This window comes from Rutidosis leptorrhynchoides, chromosome 1 (genome assembly GCF_046630445.1).
Source record: "Rutidosis leptorrhynchoides isolate AG116_Rl617_1_P2 chromosome 1, CSIRO_AGI_Rlap_v1, whole genome shotgun sequence".
In the NCBI taxonomy this organism is placed as follows: Eukaryota; Viridiplantae; Streptophyta; class Magnoliopsida; order Asterales; family Asteraceae; genus Rutidosis; species Rutidosis leptorrhynchoides.
This window is the reverse complement of record NC_092333.1, coordinates 337,628,135-337,642,935: the sequence shown is the minus strand read 5'-3', so window position 1 is coordinate 337,642,935 and position 14,801 is coordinate 337,628,135. Positions and strand designations below refer to the sequence as shown.

The 14,801-nt window shown below is 29.8% G+C and overlaps 1 long non-coding RNA gene across 7 annotated transcripts; it reads left to right on the top strand.

Annotated features, from left to right (window-relative positions):
- Positions 1-2,613: 2,613 nt before the first annotated feature.
- Positions 2,614-4,611, top strand: LOC139870397 (uncharacterized). 7 transcript variants are annotated; one of them, XR_011766566.1, is made up of 5 exons: positions 2,808-3,321; positions 3,602-3,668; positions 3,940-3,977; positions 4,135-4,377; positions 4,468-4,611. It is a non-coding gene; the product is annotated as an uncharacterized lncRNA (long non-coding RNA). The 7 variants fall into 7 exon arrangements; XR_011766564.1 differs by having other exon boundaries at positions 2,808-3,461; XR_011766562.1 differs by adding an exon at positions 2,614-2,793 and having other exon boundaries at positions 3,113-3,977.
- The last annotated feature ends 10,190 nt before the right edge of the window (positions 4,612-14,801 follow it).

The window sequence follows — 14,801 nt, the reverse complement described above, 5'->3', positions numbered from 1 at the left end:
ATTACATACCAAATGAATAATTAATTTTACAAACCAAATTGAATGAATATTACAACCATATTGAAAGATTAACAAATCAACCAAACAAACATTCATTCAAACACAAGGTCATGGCTATGATTGTGAACATTAATTTAACAACAAATATGAACCAAATGGCAAGTCCAAAACTACCATTTGGACCCTCCCAAAATCGGCCATAATAGGGTACCCACCCAAAACCCAAAATTTTTGCATTCCATTTTCATGCATGTACTTAGAATGCAAGTATAGTGGGTTTAAAGACCATATATAGGAAGCATATTTCATAGACTTCGGCTCTAGATACCATTGAAGGAATTTAACAAATTCATAAAACAACATGTTCTTTAAGTTTACATGTATTAAAAACCATTTTATGATAGTTAATATAAGCGGAAGCATGATAATGAGTACATGTTTATGTTCAACCATTTAGTTAAATTCCTTGTGAATATCAAGTCTTAAAACATATGCTTACAAATAAAAGGGAAGATGAGAAATGTACCTCCTCAAGCTTGTTGAGGGTTGTTTACAAGGTTGCAAGATGATGAAGAAGATGATGTAGAATGAGCTTCTAACTTGAAGTCTCAAGTGTGTAATACCCCAAGCCTTTAATTACCAAACCTTTGCACTTTAGTTAGGACTTATTAGCACTTGATTAGAGCTTGCAAAAACTAAATAATGAACTCCTTTTGGACCCAATTAGGCCACGGCAACAGCAGCCAGGAAATAAGTGTTATGCAGTTTTTTTGCTCTCTTTTGATGTGTATTTGCAAGTGTGTATTTTGAAAATGGTCATGCCTTGCATGTATATGGAAATGGGACATGTAATTGACTAAGAAGGAATCTCTAGCACACTTGCTTCCAACTCCAATGCCACTACCCCTTTGTTTATAAAAGGTTTATTTTATAAAATTTAGATTTTATAAAATTTATTTTTATAAAACTTCCATATTTATTTATGTACATTTTATTATATAAAACCCATTTATATAAAATGTAACATAAATTTATTAATTATTTAACCTATAAATAATTAAATCCATATTATATAAATTATTCCATAATTTATATATATATACATGTACACATCAAGTAGATTTCAGAAAACCGTTTTTCTTAAAGTTCAAGTGCCGCGTATTTAATCAATGATCCAATCGCTAAGATTAAATACGAATAAGGTTTCGGTAAGCTTGTTATTGGGTATGACCAGACTTGGATCAAAACATATTAGCCACGTTAATTTAATATGTCTCTCGGGCATACGAAATACCTTCAATATATACACTTAATTTAATTAACTAATTAATACTTAACTAATAAATAAATTAATAAATTTTCGAACTAATTGAAATGGGCCTGGATAAGCTTGGTGTAAATACTCAAGTATTTTATATTAATATTAGAGCCTGATTTATGGGCCATAGTTTAATTTTAGCAAAGAAAATTCGCCAAAATACACTTTTTTAAAATGTTTTCGAACAATTTACACTTTTTACAAAAAAATTGGCAAAATACACCACTCATTCGAACACAATTTTAATCAACCACCATATAGCTTGGTCGACCACCAAATTTTACAAGGTGGTCGACCAAAAATAAACACTGCCGACCAATAGTTAGGTCGACTACAATGATCTTTTATTTTAATTTTTTTGCTTTTTCTTTTTTTCTGAAGAAACTACCTTCTCTCCATGTTGTTCCATTAAACCACATGTATACATAATCTTCTACCATTCTCACACGTACACCATTTTTATCCCAATCCATAATATCTCTATTCAAATCTCATTTATACTCATTTTTTATAGGGTTTTCAATAACAAACTTGAAGAAAAAAGGGCAACATTCGTCGTTCAAAAATCGAGTACTCAACAATAGTGACGACACATGAATTCAAGAAAGAATAATCGCAAAAAAATGAGTAACGAAGCTCCTAAGCTCTACGTTCGTAAACCCAATTGAAGAAACATTTACAACAACAAGTGCGTTCTTCTCCGTCATCGTCACCATCGCCATCACCGTCATCGGTGCCTTCTTCAACCTCAGTGATACCATCGAAGCTGCCTCCGGCGAAGCCGAATGTGACACAACTTAATGAGTAATTTATCTTTATTTGATCTTAGACTTCCAACTATTTTTAAACACAAAGTGGTGTATTTTACTTACAATGGCATATATTATGTGATCAGGTCTAGTTGGTTGACCACTTTGTTATTAGACCCAAAAAGTGATCGACCACTTTGTTATGATGTTCGAATATGTATTCGACCCAAAAAGTGTTCGACCATTTTGTTATGATGGTCGAATACGTATTAGACCCAAAAAGTGGTCGAACACTTTGTTATGATGTTCGACTACAGGCTAAATTTGGTGGTCGACCAAGCTATATGGTGGTCGACCAAAATTGTGTTCGAATGAGTGGTGTATTTTGCCAATTTTTTTGTAAAAAGTGTAAATTGTTCGAAAACTTTTTTAAAAAGTGTATTTTGGCGAATTTCCCTTTTAGCAAACAGATCTTACCGCACCATTTTTGCTCCCATATCAAGTTACGGAGTACTTTTTAAACCCTAGCGCCGCTGTGTACTAGCTGCAGTTACTTCCTGAACTGATCGTTCAACCATCGAAAAATCTGCAATCATGGCGTCTTTCGATCAAACAGTTCTACAATTCCTTCTGTTGTCTATTACGTTGTCAGAGAAGGTTCATCCTCTCATTATCTTCAAGCTAAGTGACTCATCGTAATGCTTCTTGGATTCGTTCCTCTTGACGGTACCGTAGATATTTTTTAATTCTCATGTCGTTCCTCACAACGAATCTTCTGTCCACGTTTGTGTTTAATTAATGTAATAATTAGATACTGATTGATTATTGATGTTAATTTGATTGATTTTTGTCAGGACGTTAAATTGTTGTATTTTGAAATTGTGCAATGAAGTTATTTACTCGGACATAGATATATGGTTATATGATGAATTTTCAACCAAACACTTGTTTTTATCTTTTGATTGTAATGTGTTACAAGGTTGATTTAAATATTGATTAACATCTTAATATGTTGTAATCTCACTAGATACACAATTAATTGCAGTTCAAGAGTTCGACCCATATGAAACACATCAAAGTCCGAGGAAAATAGTGAGGTAAAAGAATTGGGACTAACCTTGTTGAAGAATTTCTAACTACGACAAGACGTTGCTATCGACATTGAACAACTATGTCAAGTTAGTCAGGATCGAACACTGTTTTCTTCTATTCGAGGAGCTTGGCAAGTCTGATAAGTGGTTACCCTGTCTTGAGGTTAGCATTTCTATTGTAGAAGTTAGAAACTTGTTAAGAGAGTTATATACATGTTTTGGAAATCTAGCTGTTAAATTATGCGTTTGGGAAAGCATATACTTCAAGAGTTTACGGTTTAAGAAGTGTGTTCAAACTTCAAAGTAAGCAACTACCCACCACCTATCATCTTAATATGTTTTCTTACCCTCATCTACTGATTTCATGAACTTTAGGGTTTGAAATTAATTTTGATGTTGTTTATACTTCTTTCATGTTTATATTTTGCTTAAACAATATTTAGGTTTGTACGTGTTATTGTATCGCTTACAAAGCTTGCATCTAATTTTGGGAGAAGAACATGATAGCCGGTAAAGTTTCTATTTGTTCCTGATTATACTTTCTTTTTTTTTTAAATTTTGTTAAGGTTCTTTTAGTATCATTTCTTGGTATCTTTTAAACGTTACATTACTTTAGCAATTTTGATTCTGTTAGTTGATTAGTGATTTTTTTATTGGATTTGAAAGTACTATCTCAGACGTGTGTGTATTTTTGTTACTAGTATAACAAAGTTGGTTTATGGACTATATAAATATTTTACCTAAAATTGCTATTACTACTTTTGAAGCTGTCTTGATGCAGGTTAACTGGTACACCGATCTCGACTCTTATATGTCAAGGTAAGTTTGATGTTGGTTTTGTGATGTCTTATTTCGTTATGGATATTGAACATATATATGTAGCTTCACGTCTTAAGGTATTTTTCTATTTAACACCTTAATGTGTTTGATATTTACCTTTAACATTCATAACTGCTTCTTGCATACGTATTTCTAGGTCGGAGATGAAGTTTTTGTACACAATATAATTAACCCTAGTGAGAAGCTAGGATGATGATGGTTGAGGAGCTTGGATCGAACTGAGGTAATTGGCGGTGTAGAGATTGGAGATGATTGGTGTGCGGTACGCCTTCAACATGTCCTTAAAAAAGGTGTTGATGTGGTTAGGTCATTTGATCCGATTAAGAAAATTGAGGACGCTACAGGCGTAACTATCGCGTGGCCTTCTACTTTCATATCGGTATGTCTACCATAAATTTGTGATAATATTAGTTTTTATTTATAACATGCACTTTTATGCTTATAAATATATGAATTTTTTTATTTACAGGTGGTACCTTTGGATTATTAAAGATACGTGTTGTTCGAATACGTTCTTCGTTGCTTTTTATTGTTTTTATTTTCTTTGTCGGGTGTTATTTTAGTATTGATATGTTGAATTATCTATGAATTTTTAATGTTTGGTGTTTTTCAATTTATGAGTACAATTTATTAGAATATGATTATGTTTTATTTTATATTTATTTTTGATAGAAATTATTAATTGGATGCCCCAAATTTGAATTAAATAAAAACTACGCCCGAATATATGGATCCAACAATCCGATCCGGGCCTAAATAATCAAACCGATCCGAATACCTGAATCGTAAAAGAACCTGAACAGGACATGAATATCCGAACCGGATCTGAATATAGAAACCTATTCGGAATTACTATGACTTGATAGGACTAATTTTGTGGTTTTAATACTATTAATATTACTTAATAGGACGCCATATTGTTTACAAATACATTTGTATTAGGACTTTTTTTTAATGGTACCAGCCTTGAAAACATTATATTAGGACTCTGTATGTGGTACTAAACTAAGATTTTATTATATATTAGGACCCATTTTGTAGTTTTAAGGTTTAAGAAATTTATATTAGGACTTTGTTTAGTGGTACTAACATTAAAAATCATTATATTAGGACCTTATTATGTGGTACTAAGGTAACATTTGTGTATATTGAGACATTTTTTCTTGGTACTAAACAAGAATATCGATACATTAGGACCCTTTTTTATTGGTATTAATATAGTATTTTTTTTTATAATAGGACTCTTATTTGGGTACTAACATAACAATGGGACCATTTTTATTAGTCCTTAAGAAATATAAAACTTAAATAGGACCCATTTGTTGGTACTAATATAATTTTTATTTACTTTTGGGACCCTTTTGTATGTCTCAATCTAAATATAAGTCACTCGATATGTACATTTAAGGACTTTTCTGTGTGGTCGTTAATTATATTATAGGACCCGATAATTGGTTTCATAATCTTATTACCTTTTAGGACACTTTTTTGCGTCTATACTTTATACGACCGCCTTAGTTGGTACACATGTCCTGTTAGTCGTATCAGGCCAAAAGGTCCTATAAAGTGACATTATAGGACCGATTTAGGTGTCCTATATGTACACTTTTGTTGTAGTGGGTGTTCGGTGAGGATGAGTAGAATAGAAACATAATAAGATCGAGCAAGGTGGTATTAAGGATGATAACCGGTGGTGGAGTGGTGGTTGTAGCAAGGACGGTTAAGGGTGGTTCTAGGATGGTGATGCAGTGATCAAGATGGTGGTGATGGTGTGCAAGGTTGCAACCGTGATGTATGGTGTCGAGGTGATAGTGCTCTCGGTTGGGTTGTGAAGGTTGAAGAAGAAAGGGTGATGTTTTGCGGGTATTAATCTAACTATCTGCATCCATATATATATATATATATATATATATATATATATATATATATATATATATATATATATATATATATATATATATATATATATAATTATAATATTAATAATAATTAATAATAATATAATAATAATATGATAATCATTGATAATAGTAATCTTGGATGTTAAATTGAAAGGAAACAGAAGCGAACAGTTAAGCAGCCTATCATTTGGATTGTTTCTACCGACAGTTTTCACGGACTGCTTAATCGTACTCCGTTGTTAACTCAGTGGCGGATAAAAGTCTTTCAGAAAAATCTCATATTTTTAAATTAAATAGCTTTATTTATTTTGGTCATTATGGTATAAAATTTGCTCATTAATTATGAAATAAAAATTACATTAATTATTCACTCCCAACCCCAAGTAAAATATAAAAAGTTTTAAAATTTAACAAATAGCTCCTAAATACATTTTTACTAAATCTATAATTTATAGAACTTATTTTCGTATCACCGTTTATTTTAAAATTACATAAGTTTGAATTTATCTTGCTTAATATCAATCGAAACATCAAACGAGTATTACAATCATTTAATATTTATTTTTAATATACTTTATTCATATATAGAGATATATTTTAAATAATAATTATTATAATATCCTATTTTTATTTTATTAATTTTTTTTAATAACAACAACATATAATACTTCAAATTATATTTCGATTTATTATTTATATATACATACACACATATCTATTTACAATTAATTGTTCGTGAATCATCGGAACTGGTCGAAGGTCAAATGATTTCATAAACTAGTTCAAAAATTTTGAAATTCAATTCAATAGACTTTGCTTATCATGTCGAAACCATATAAAGATTAAGTTTAAATTTGGTCAAAATTTTCCGGGTCGTTACAATACCTACCCGTTAAAGAAATTTCGTCCCCGAAATTTGATCGAGATCGTCATGACTAACAATAAGAATGTTTTCCTGACGAATATGAGCTGATAAATAGAGTTTTATCATCTTTGATTAATATGGATAAAACAATTTGATTACGCGAAGAGTACAAGTGAAGTTATCACGAAAGAGTGAAATGAATAAATCCATATTCATTTTAACCGATGACGTAGTCACGGTTGATTTCTGGAATTCAAGGAATTTAAGAAAATCTTGTAATCAAAAAGAAAATATAATAGCACGATTTATTAGTAAACTGTTGGAATTACAGTATAACGGAAATATCAAGGAAATATTTCCGTGATATGCTTAGAGATTAAGTAAAATGAAAGAGTCGTGTAACATGGTTCATGATGTGAGTGTGATCTGTGACTCATCACGTTCCATTAGAAACTCAGCATGACTTACTGTAATATTGAAAGGACCCGTTCATATACATTATAAACGATTCACAATAGTTGATTACATTGCGAGGTATTTGACCTCTATATGATACATTTTACAAACATTGCATTCGTTTTTAAAAGACAAACTTTCTTTACATCGAAAATTGACAGGCATGCATACCATTTCATAATATCCACTATCTAACTATAAATTGATTTAATAATAATCTTTGATGAACTCAATGACTCGAATGCAACGTTCTTCAAAATATGCTATGAAAGACTCCAAGTAATATCTTTAAAATGAGCAAATGCACAGCGGAAGATTTCTTTAACACCTGAGAATAAACATGCTTTAAAGTGTCAACCAAAAGGTTGGTGAGTTCATTAGTTTATCATAATCATTTATTTCCATCATTTTAATAGACCACAAGAATTTCATTTTCAGTTCTCATAAATATACGTCCCATGCATAGAGACAAAAATAATCATTCATATGGTGAACACCTGGTAACCGACATTAACTAGATACATATAAGAATATCCCCTATCATTCCGGGATCCTCCTTCGGACATGATATAAATTTCGAAGTACTAAAGCATCCGGTACTTTGGATGGGGTTTGTTAGGCCCAATAGATCTATCTTTAGGATTCGCGTCAATTAGGGTGTCTGTTCCCTAATTCTTAGATTACCAGACTTAATAAAAAGGGGCATATTCGATTTCGATAATTCAACCATAGAATGTAGTTTCACGTACTTGTGTCTATTTCGTGAAACATTTATAAAAGTTGCGCATGTATTCCCAGCCCAAAAATATAAAAGGTAAAAAGGCAAATGAAACTCACCATACTGTATTTCGTAGTAAAAATACATATAACGTCATTGAACAAGTGCAAGGTTGGCCTCGGATTCACGAACCTAAATTAATTATATATATTTATATGTTGGTCAATATTTGTCTAACAAATTAGGTCAAGTCATAGTGTACCACAATCCTAATGCTCGAGACTAATATGCAAAAGTCAACAAAAGTAAATTTGACTCAAAATAATTTCTAAAAATCTATACATGATTAATATATAGTTTAAATATCGTCGTTTTATATTTTTAAATATTTTAAAAAGATTTATTAGAGTAAATAATATAATTTATTTATTAATAAATAAAATTTTATATTAAATTTATATAATCAAATATACTTTTATATATATTAAGTAATAAAATTTATAGGGTTCATTTAATATCATAAAGATAATATGATAGGTATTATTAAAGTAAGTTATTACACGTAGTAAAATATGTTTGTATCACATATTTATTTGATAAAATAATATCTATAATGATAGTAAGTAAAAGTTGTATTATTTTGTAATAATAATAATTATTATAAAAATATCAATATTTATAATTACTAAGATGACATTATGATAAAACGATAATTCTAATTATGATAACTTTAATATTTACGATAATTTTTAATATTATCTTTAAAATAATAATTCTATTTAAAATAATAATAATAATGATATTTTATAGTAACAATGACATTTCTATTAAAATAATAATTTTTGTTAAAATGATAGTTTTAATACTAACGATACTTTTAATAATAATAGTAATGATAAAAATAATAAGAACGATAATTTTATCTAAATTAATATCTTATAATATTTTAATTTCATCATGATACTCTTACTCATTATTTCCTAATCGTTTCGTTTAACAGCTTTTAATCGTCTTTTATATCGTGTTCATAATAATGATAATAATAGTAATCAAAATATTTAGGTGTTACAATTATTTGTTTTAATTGCACTAATATTAATAATGATAGTTACTATAATATTATTAACGATAATACTAATAATTATCTTAATGATAATATAGTAATAATAATAATAACAATAACAATAACCATTTTTAAATAATGATATATATATATATATATATATATATATATTAATAATGATAATAATAATAATAATAATAATAATAATAATAATAATACTAATAATAATAATAATAATAATAATGATAATGATAATGGGATAATAATAATAATAATACTAATTATAACTTTAACGATAATAACGATAGTAATAAAGAAAACAATTTTTAATGATAAATCCCTTTTATTGATAAAGATAATAATAATGATAATAATAAGATAAAACTAGAACGACGATAAAAACGACGATAATAATAATCATTTTTAATAAAAATATCGAAAATTCAATTGATTATAACTTCTAATCCGTTCATCGAAACCATTCGATATCTAAAGGAAAAGTTCTTAATTTTTCGCTAGCTTTCCAAGGACATGCATATCTTATACCTTATCTCAACCGCAAGTGTAACTAATTCAAGATTCAACCTAACCTGTCTAAGGGCAATATCAAAAGTACAAGCATGCATAATCCTAAATACTCGAGCACTAGTCAAGGATACACTATTAGTATGTAAAAGTTAAATTATTAGTACTCACGTATCAATATTGAGATTCAATATTGCAGGAAAGGTACGTAGACGCAACGGAAATGATAAACACTATATTGACCTCACGAGCATACCCATGAACCATACTCAATCACCTCTATAGCTATAACCCATAATTTCCTTAATCCTATCCTACTCGAAAAACAATTTCGAAATCACTCAGACAACACTCCGTCGTAATATTTTATGTATACTAATAATATCTTGAAATAATACGGAGTAAATATATATATGTAAATCGATTGAGAGAGTTTAGAGAAAAATATTTTCAAGTTTCTATGAAATAATGAAACCTATTGAATTCTATTTATAATAGATTTTTGAATTATTTGAATGAATTATTAAAGTATGAATTATTAAAGTGAATTATTAAAGTATGAATTATTAAAGTGAATTATTAAAGTATGAATTATTAAAGTGAATTATTAAAGTATAAATTATTAAAGTATGAATTATTAAAGTGAATTATTAAAGTTAAAGTAAAGTAAAAATAAAGTAAAGGTAAAGTTTAAGTATAGTAAAAGTATAAAACTATGTACGTATTATACGCGTATAAATATATATAATATTAATTTAAATCATTATATATATTTAATAAAATAAAATATAAATATCGTTATCTTTATCATACTAGTTAAGTAATGAGTTGTCAAAAGTGGTTCTAGATATTTATAAAAGTTATATACGTTTTAATAATAAAGTTCTTTTTAAACTGAAAACGTTTTTGTACGTTTGAAACTAAATAGATCAATCGAGTCTTTATGAGATTCAATCTTCCACTATCCTTTGTCTAGTTCTCAATGATTGACAATTTGTTCTTATTTATAAATTACTTTACCATTTTCCGAATATTGTTAAAATGGAAAGATTTCTCAAATCAACGTGGGCCTTTCAACAGAGACTTGTAATCATAATTTAATATATCTGATAATTCAATCAGTTGATCTTATCTTCTAATTTCATTGATAAACATTTTGAAACAGATACAATCATATAAAGTATTTAATATAATATTTCATTTACGTTTCAAGTTATAATATATATACACATATACATATATAATCATATTCGTTTAATGGTTCGTGAATCGTTGGAACTTGGTCGAAGTTGAATGAATGTATGAACATAGTTTAAAATTCTTGAAATTTAACTTAACAAATATTGCTTATTGTGTCGGAAACATATAAAGATTAAAGTTTAAATTTGGTTGGAAATTTCCGGGTTGTCACAGTACCTACCCGTTAAAGAAATTTCGTCCCGAAATTTAAGTGGAAAGGTCGTGAATGATAATAAGTATGTTTTCATGATACATACGGGCTGAAAATTAGAGTTTTATCATCAGCGAATAATTTGGATAAACAATCCATTTATATGAAGAGTACGAATGAAGCTAACATAGAAGAGTGAAATGAGTAAGTGTAGATTCATCTTATCATTTGACGTAGATATGATTGATTCCCAGATTTCAAGGGATTTGAAGAAAATCTTCTTAATAAGATTTGACTCTCCGGTAATCAAGGAAATTAGGATCCGCTTTAAATGCGATCGTCCATTTTAATTATTCTGTCGGAGATTTTCTTATAAATTCACCTCCTTCGTTTCCTTACAACTCACACCTTCTGTTGATGCATTTTATGCAAGTCCCTAGACATCTACCCACGTCCATTGCAGGTACAACAGTTTACAGGCCACCATGATTGCTCATTATTATCCTGTGTTTGTATGTGGTTACAGGAACTGCAGGAACGAGATTTAGATGTTTGACTATGTTAGACTTAGTCAGACGTACGAGTGAAGCCTCACTAGTACGGCTGACAGGCTCATACGCACGGTTGATGCTGAGCTAAGTCACAATTACAACCTAAATGAGAAGACACGAGTGAGTGATCACCCGTACGGCTGATGAAGCCAACTCGTACGTGTGATGAATGAATCGTATGGGTGAGTCAACAGCAGGGGTATATAAAGTCTTATGTTCTTCATTTTAGGTTAAGCCTCTTATTTGTTACACACACTCAGATCTAGTGAGCTCCTCCGATTCTCTCTCAGTCCAAATCACCCATGTGGTGAATAATAGCTCTAGGTGTTGATCTAATCACACTTGATTTAGTTGTGGTTTGACTAAATTAATAAAAAAAAACTTAACCTATTCACTAGAGGGTTTGATTCACTTATTCTGCCATTGTGTGAGTTAAATCTGTTGATTTCTAAGTTCCTAGTCATGTTTCATCACCTTCTATTCTTTCTCCCTCAACTCATATTTTAAAGTATTCATCAATATGCTCCATCCAGCTCTGATTCTCGATATACTTCTTTCATATCGGTCATTCTTCTTTTTCATCTACCGCCGGAAGAATCTATTTACTTCTACTATACTCTTGGGTTTATAGTGTTTCTAGTTCTCCCGTGTCTTTATATTGCTATATGCATCGATATATGGTTTATAATTTCTGGTTTGTCGTTGAGCTTTATATGTTCCCTTATATTTCAAAGTCTCTGCTTCTGTCTTCTATAATCATTATCATTCACAGTTAATGCTCTCTTTTATTTGCTGCAATTTATACCCCAATTTTTATTTCGGAGTTTTGTCCTTTCGTTTCTTCTTCTTGCGATTAAGCACCGCTTGTAATGGTCCAGAATTCACAGATATGAATTTCAGAATGAACATTGTTAATGTTCTAGGAAGGAAATTGTGATGGCACGATCTTGACTTGTCAAATTACTAGAATACCTTGGAAAAGGCCGAATCATCAAGAAATATTTTTTTGATATTTTAGAGGTTAAATAGAATACAAGAGTCGTACAACATGGCACATGATGATGTTATGATCTGTGAATCATCACGTTCCATTTAGAAACTCAGCATGACTTACTGTAATATAATCACATTGATCAAGTGTCATTATATTATACTAATTCATGCTTCAGTTCTCAACACTACTTCAAAATATTCCTATTTTAAACTTGAATCTTTCAGAATTTAGAAACTAAAATAGTTTCTTTTATGATGTAATACAGATAGCGCGAAGAGGTAAATGATTTCAAATAAGAAGAATTAAGAAAATATCTTCAGAAATATGGAGGATATTTATAATGAAAGATATGATGATATTTTAGAATTTCTAATATCAGAGGATGATGAAGAATATTGTCCGCAGGGGTTTAGAGTCAGGAGCAAGGTATTCGTTAATGACTTCAGCAGGTACTGAATCATTTGGATCCTTTAAAGTCAAGGTTCAGTCTTTGTAATTTGTCCACAGCCTCCTTCCTACTTTTCTCAATCCGTTTTCCAGTTCCAAAACTTCTCTTTTTCTGCGCTTTGCCAGCACACTTCATCATTATCATCCAGCTTTTACCATTTAAAGTCGTTTATAGTTTTTGCTGCTTCATCAGCATTTTTTCCATTTTCGGAGAACCAATTCGTAGTTCGGAGTGTTTTTCAGAAACTTCACATTCAAATTAAGTCCAGAAGATAGACGTTATATATACACATATAACTGTTGGCGCAGACATGCTGCAAGATTTCAAAATACTGATTGCTAATTCCCAATGATTCGTATGGCAATTCTCATTACAAGATGCGAATGAGTAAATGATGGGGTTTCAATGAATAATTATGATGACTTTTTGGAGAGGCTAAAGTCAAAGGGTAATGAAGTTGTTGGTACATCTGCTAATAATATGGTGGAATGTAAAAGGTTCCCTGGTAACGATGGTGTATATCTCAAGGTTATAATAAGGTTAGTCTGACTGAAAATTCGAAGTTGACTTGCTGGAGCTGTGACAAAACTGGCTACTTTGAATAGGAGTCGCAAAGTTATTTTTGCTAATAAATGCCAAAGAATCTGACGCGGATACGTTGTTTAAACTTTTACTTTGGTTTCAAGAGTTTTTCGGGTACATAACTGTGGGTAACATGTGGTTGGATCATCATCTCGATTGCTCATCATTCGAAGTGTCTTCAGAAATTTTCGAAGGGTTTGAACACAGATTGTAATCGTTAACATACATTTGATGTTCTAACACAGTTTTGAAGTCAAAATATAGCTTGTGAAAGATGTAAGGATCTAAGAGTGATGATTTTGGTCATATCTCAAGTTAAATTTTGAGATTTCAAAATCAGAATATGTAATTAAATTTTGAATGAGTATGGTTGTTTTGATTTCTATAAAAGAATGTATATTGTTGTGAAAGTAGGGAGTATAATGGATGATTTGCTGAATCAGATTCGAAGAATGTAACATATTAATTGTGAATTTATATATCTCTCGGGTATTACCTACCCGTTAAAAAAAATTCACAATTAATATTTTGTACAAAAGAATTTTATTACAGTCTTTATGAAAATATATATATGTATATTTTCTTCAGATGTAACATAGATTTAATGAGTTAATGTTAAATTAAACTCATTTAATTTACGGTTGAAACTAGAATTGAATAATCCCTAAAGGCTTTAAAAAGTACATAACTTTTACGCAGTATTTCTTTAATGACATTAAAATTATGAATCAATACTTCGTTATTTGTTGATGTATGGTGTTCGGTTCGTGGAATTCTTGTGAATTTCGCAAAGTACGAATGATGTTATCTGAAAAGTTTCGGGTACATTGATGATGAAAGTGTAAAATCAAATACATACTTGATTTATTATGAATTGGAATTTGTTGAATTGCGACAGAGATTGTAGTTAACGCTGGTTAAGTTGCGGCCGAAGGACGTACATTATTGCATATTTGTAATATGAATTAACCGAGTAGTTAAGATTCACACACAATAGCTTAGCACTGAAAGATTTATTTCAATATATATATATATATATATATATATATATATATATATATATATATATATATATATATATATATATATATATATAATTTCTTCAGAGGAAATGAGTTAATTCTTCATAACTCGTTGATACAATATAAACGTTATTGATTCGTAATGATGTCCACAGTGATTCTTGAACTGACGGAGTTTGTGATGTTATCGGTGTTGTTGATTCGGATGTTGACTGTACTGACGATGCTGGTAACACTGATGGTACTATTGATGTTGTTGGTAAAGCAAGTTTAGCTTGTTAATCACAC